Here is a 6,040-nt window from a genome sequence, read left to right as displayed (position 1 = left end):
CTGAGCAAGGATCCTGATGCAGGACTCGATCCCAGGACCCTGGGATCATGACCTGAGGTGAAGGCAGACACTTAACCGACTGAACCACCCAGGCATCCCGGTCAGACACATTCTGTGGGAAAAACATGGGAAAATCATAGAAGCCATGAAAAAGTTAAAGTCTGCAATGAGACTCAATGAAGTGGCTGTACAGTGTAGTGAAGATAAAGCCAGGCAAGGGGGACATTGGGTTGGATGACCAGAGGTTCCATGGTGGGACAATTTCAAGAAACAACATTTGCCTTGCCTGTGAGTGGGCTGGGTAAGACTGTGTTTACAGAACCTCTGATTAAGATACAATTTGGATATCATATTATTATGGCTAAAGGGAGAAAATAAAATTGTATGAAAGACTGAAAAAAAAAGTGCCACTCTGGGAGGCTCAGATTCCAACCTTGATGAAGGAGGCAGTTTTGTTCTGTCAGACAAAAAGCTGATGATAGTGCAGAGGAGAGCAATGATACCTTCTGGGTAGCGCAACTCAATATCATTTCCATATGAGGGAATGAGCCCTTCACTTCTTTGATTGTATTGTAAAGAAGACTTGGCATCAAACCACCCACTTGATGTTTTAGACCTAGGTCCTTTTGCTTAGTCCCTGGAGAAGCCCTACAACTCCGCTCTAAGCAATGGCTTTCAAACTTTCGTGATTATGGTGCCCAATAAACACATTTTATGTTGTGAGCCAGTACACATACACTCACATAAATGATGCAGACTTCATGAAACAACACTGAACTTTACCATGTGGAATGAACTGATATTTTCTGTTTCAGTTCATTTTATTCCATTACTTTTTTCTGTTTATGCCAGGTACTTCATACAGTTAAAGTTCCTACTTGGTTCCAAAAGGCATTTAAGAACACAGCTCCTGTGAAACATACAGGCATTTAAGGGGCTATTTGCCAGATGAGTTTTTTCCCAGAGACCTTTTTGGAGGAGTGATTTTCATATCAAGGGTTGGGATATTAATAAAAATTAAAAGTAAAAAAATACATATACATGTATAAGTGTATTTCGTACATATTATGTATTACATACGTATATATGTGCACACATACAAACACACTCATACATACACTTTTTTCTGTTGATTTTAGTCAAGAATTGAAGGCCACTCTCCGTGACTGTAATTACTGATCTTCTTCAGTGAATTAGAAGTAAAAATAATAAAATGTGGCTCCAGTCTTTTCTTTGTATGTCTGGGGGCTGACATTTTGGCCTATACCCTCAAAACCTGTCAGGACCTCTACTCCTTCAGGCATCCCTTTTGTTTGCAACATCACCAACCTCTCCACCTTTCTTAGGAGGCCTCCTCACCTGTGCCATGCGATCCTATGTAACTGCTGCCCATGTGATTGTGGCCACATTCCTTGACAGCTCTTCCACGGAAGCCACAGCAGTACTGGTAGCCTTGGAGAGCTAACTTCTGGCAAGCCTGTGCTTGGTTGATAATAGCACAGCAAGGGCAACGTGAAGGGAAGCTGGTGGGGGGGGTGCCTGGACCTTAGTTCTCAAAAACCCCAGTTCTGAGAGCACATTGGGGATCTCACTTGACCCTTCTTCTTCTTCTTCTTCTTTTTTTTTTTTTTAAGATTTATTTACTTATTTATTTGACAGAGAAAAGACTCAGCGAGAGAGGGAACACAAGCAGGGGGAGTGGGAGAGGGAGAAGCAGGCTTCCTGCAGAGCAGGGAGCCCAATGCCGGGCTCGATCCCAGGACCCTGGGACCATGACCTGAGCCGAAGGCGGACTCTTAACGACTGAGCCACCCAGGCGCCCCTCACTTGACCCTTCTTGCTGTTAACTTTTTTTGTGACTAATTCTCTCTCTTCCTTCTTGGATAGGAAATGTTCTGTTACAGAAACTGGCCTAAGTACCAAAAGATTGTCACAAAATTATTGTTTTACTATCTTCTTTTTTATTGTATCAGGTGACTCCCCAAAGAGACTATTCTGTAAATATGGCATTCCCCACAGTAGGGAATGGAGAAAGGGGGAGCATCAGGGACTGGCAGGCAGATGGGACATTTTGGGTCTGAGAAGGATGGGTTTTCAAGTTTGGGGGTTAGGAACACTTTTCTGTAATGTGTTACTCTTGACAGTCTGGTCTCTAGCTGAATAGCATCATTTGGCTTCTATCTCTCTGTCTAAAAATATATTCATGCTTACTTAATATTTAGGCAGATTTTTAAAATGCCCACTTCATCTTTCCTTCATTCCTTTATTTTACCCAGTCTATCAGAATCTCCTTCTAGATGTTCATGGCAAACATTTTTTAAAAAGATTTTATTTATTTATTTACTTAGAGAGAGAGAGAGAAAGAGTATGAGCAGGGGGAAGGGCAGAGGGAGAGGGGCAAGCAGACTCTGTGCTAAGCACAGGGCTCGAGTTGGGGCTCGAGTTGGGGCTTGACTTGGGGCTCAATCCTACGATTCTGAGATCATGACCTGAGCTAAAATCAAGAGTCAGAGGCTAACTGATTGAGCCACTCAGGTGCCCCCTTGGTAGACCTTCTTAAAAGAGACTCTACATTGCTCCTTTCTCATGGCCCTTGCCCTTGTAAGCATGCTTCTTAGATAATTACTCTAATAAATGAAACTATTCTTTAAAAAGTTATCAAAATCTTAAATTAACTAAATTTAATGCCTCAAAACTTTTCATTATGGAAAATTTCCAAGTATACAAAAGTTATGAGATTAGTATAATGAACTTCCATATATTAATCAGCCAGCTGCAATAGTCATCAACATATTGCCATTCTTGGTTTCTTCATCCTTTCTACTCTCATGACTTTTTTCTTAATTCACATTCTCTTTGACTTCTTTGAAGTGTTTAATTTAACTCAATGTCCCTTCTTTCTTTAAATTGCTTCTTCCCTTAGCTTCTGAGAATCTATAGTCCTGGACTTTTTCTTATGTGTTGGTTTATTTCTCCTTGATTAGAAGATGGTGAAGTGTCATTCTGGAGAGGCTCCTTCTCTTATGAAAATGTGCAGAATTTAAAAGTACAGATCACTCATGCTTCCCAGGCCAAACTCTGGGAATAAAGGTTGGATCACCCCGAGCAGATATAGAGGAGTCAGGAAAGCAGAGAAGGTAGGAGTTAGGAAGGTAGAGGCCAGTGTGGGCTATTGGCACCTGGGAAGGCTATTTGGAGGAAAAGGATTTTCTTCTTATTAGTGAATAGTTTTCCAAATTCTATGAACTTTCATAAAAGAGTTTACACCATTTGGTCACATCTGCTAAAGTTAAACAAATGCCCAATCAATGACCCAGTAATTCCAATCCTATCTAGCAGAGAAATTAGTACACATGTCTATGAAAAGATATACAAGGATGATCACAGAAGTTTTATTCAACATTGTAAGTACTTGCATCAGCCTAAATGTCTATCAATAGGAAAATGGATAAACAAAATATAGTATATTCAAGCAGTGGAATTCTGTTCTGTATAAAAAGAAATACTGATGCGTGCAGCAATCTGGATGAATCACCAATGCAAAGAATCCATACTGTGGGATTCCATTTAGATGAATTTCAGTAATAGGCACAAGTAATCCATGGTGTTAGAATTGCAGTTCATTGTGGTAGAGATGGTATTGACTGAAAACAGGCAAGACGGAATCATTTCAGATGTTGAAATGCTCTCTATTTTCATCTGGGTGGTGGATATACAAGTATATTAATTTTGCCTGTTCTTTCACATCATTTAAATGGAATTATGCAGGGTGTATTCTCCCCCCCCAATATTTCTTATTTTTGATATCAATTTTTTATTTACATTGTAGTAGTTAACATATAGTGTAATATTGGTTTCAGGGGTAGAATTTAGTGACTCATCACTTACATATAACACCCAGTGTTCATCACAATAAGTGCCCTCCTAATCCCCATCACCTACTTAGCCCATCCTCCACCCACCATCCCTCCAGCAACCCTTAGTTTGTTCTCTATTGTTAAGAGTCTCTTATGGTTTGCCTCCCTCTCTTTTTTCCCCCTTCCCTAAGTTCATTTGTTTTGTTTCTTAAATTCCACACATGAGTGAAATCGTATGGTATTTGTCTCTCTCTGACTGACTTATTTCGCTTAGCATTATTAGTGTAGCTCCATCCATGTTGTTGCAAATGGTAAGATTTCATTCTGACTGTTGAATAATATTCCATTGTATATATACACCACATCTTCTTTACCCACTCATCAGTTGATGGACATTTGGGCTCTTTCCAAATGTCCATTTGGCTATTTTTGATAATACTGCTATAAACATCAGGGTGTGTGTGCCCCTTCAAATCAGTATGTTTGTATCCTTTGGGTAAATACTTCTGAGTAAGGGACAGGCAGGGCTAGGTAGGGAGAGATAGATGGGGGCCACGGGATCAGGCTCACAAAAGTCGCAAAAATGTGGAGGTGTAAGGAAACTAGAGATAAGGAAACAAATCAGACCATCCTGTCCTAGGGGTCTTATTGTAACAGCTACTTGTGACCAACAAAGAATTACTGGATCCTAAAAAAGGAAGTAAGCCATTGAAGGTGTTATCAGTAGTCCTTACTCAATGGTGGTATAAATAGAGATGGTAAAAATATTTAAGTTCCCTGGTTAGCTTTCTATAAAAGACCAACCCTAAAAGCCCTCAGTGGCAACCCTGTCAGGACTCTTCCCTCACTCCTGAGAGCTTTTTCTGTATCCTCACTTAATAAAACTCTATCACTTTACTCACTCTCCTTTGTCCACGAGATTCATTCTTTGGCTCTGTGAGAAAAGAACCTAGCTCTCCCGTTCCACTTCGTACTGCAATTGCTGGATCATAGGGTATTTCTATTTTTATCTTTTTGAGGAACTTCCATACTGTTTTCTTTTCTTTTTTTTTAAAGATTTTTTTTTCTTTTTTAAAATTTGAATTCAATTAATTAACATATACTGGATTATTGGTTTCAGAGGTAGAGTTCAGTGATTCATCAGTCTTATATAATACCCAGTGCTCATTACATCACATGCCCTCCTTAATGTCCATCCCCCCACTCTGCTCCCCTCCAGCAACCCTCAGTTTGTTTCCTGTGATTAAGAGTCTCTTATGGTTTTTCTCCCTCTCTGATTTTGTCTTGTTTTATTTTTTCTCTCTTTCCCTATGATCCTCTGTTTTGTTTCTTAAATTCCATATATTATTGAGATTATATGATAATTGTCTTTCTCGGATTGACTTATTTCACTTAGCATAATACCCTCTGGTTCCATCCATGTTGTTGCAAATGGCAAGATTTCATTTTTTTGATGACTGAGTAGTATTCCATTGTATATATATACCACATCTTCTTTATTCACTCATTTGTTGATGGACATCTGGGCCCTTTCCATAGTTTGGCTATTGTGGACATTGCTGCTATAAACATTGGGGTGCAGGTGCCCCTTCGGATCACTACCTCTGTATCTTTGGGGTAAATACCCAGTAGTGCAATTGCTGGGTCGTAGGGTAGCTCTATATTCAACTTTTTGAGGAAAATCCATACTGTTTTCCAGAGTGACTGCACCAATTTGCATTCATGCAGGGTGTATTCTTTGATCACAGAAGTCAGAACTTTATCTGGGATGTGGTTATACCTGTGGATACATATGTAAAAAATCATCAGGTTGTAAACTTAAAACTGTATACTTTATGTATCTTAGAATTTAAGTTTTTTTTTTTTTAAGTTTCTATTGTCAGGGTTGTGACTGACAATTAATGTTGTAGTCAGCTTCTGAGTATAAGGCCTTATGTTTCAAGTTCCCCAGAGCAACTAGTCAGTTTACATCCCGAATCTTCTTTATGAATATATCTCCTCTGAAATATTCATTCATAGAAAATAGTGATCATTGGATTATAATGTCAAAATGGAAGAGTAGAGTTAATGCTTGAAATAGGACTACGAGCCATGCAAAGTGATTTGTAGTAAGTACTCAATGAGTATCAGAGAGTGAGGAGAATCCCTGGGACCTTTGCAACAGTTTCCCCTAAGTAAGTCAG

Source organism: Neomonachus schauinslandi, chromosome 1, assembly GCF_002201575.2.
Source record: "Neomonachus schauinslandi chromosome 1, ASM220157v2, whole genome shotgun sequence".
In the NCBI taxonomy this organism is placed as follows: domain Eukaryota; kingdom Metazoa; phylum Chordata; class Mammalia; order Carnivora; family Phocidae; genus Neomonachus; species Neomonachus schauinslandi.
The sequence above is the reverse complement of the archived record's forward strand: the minus strand, read 5'-3'. Positions refer to the sequence as shown.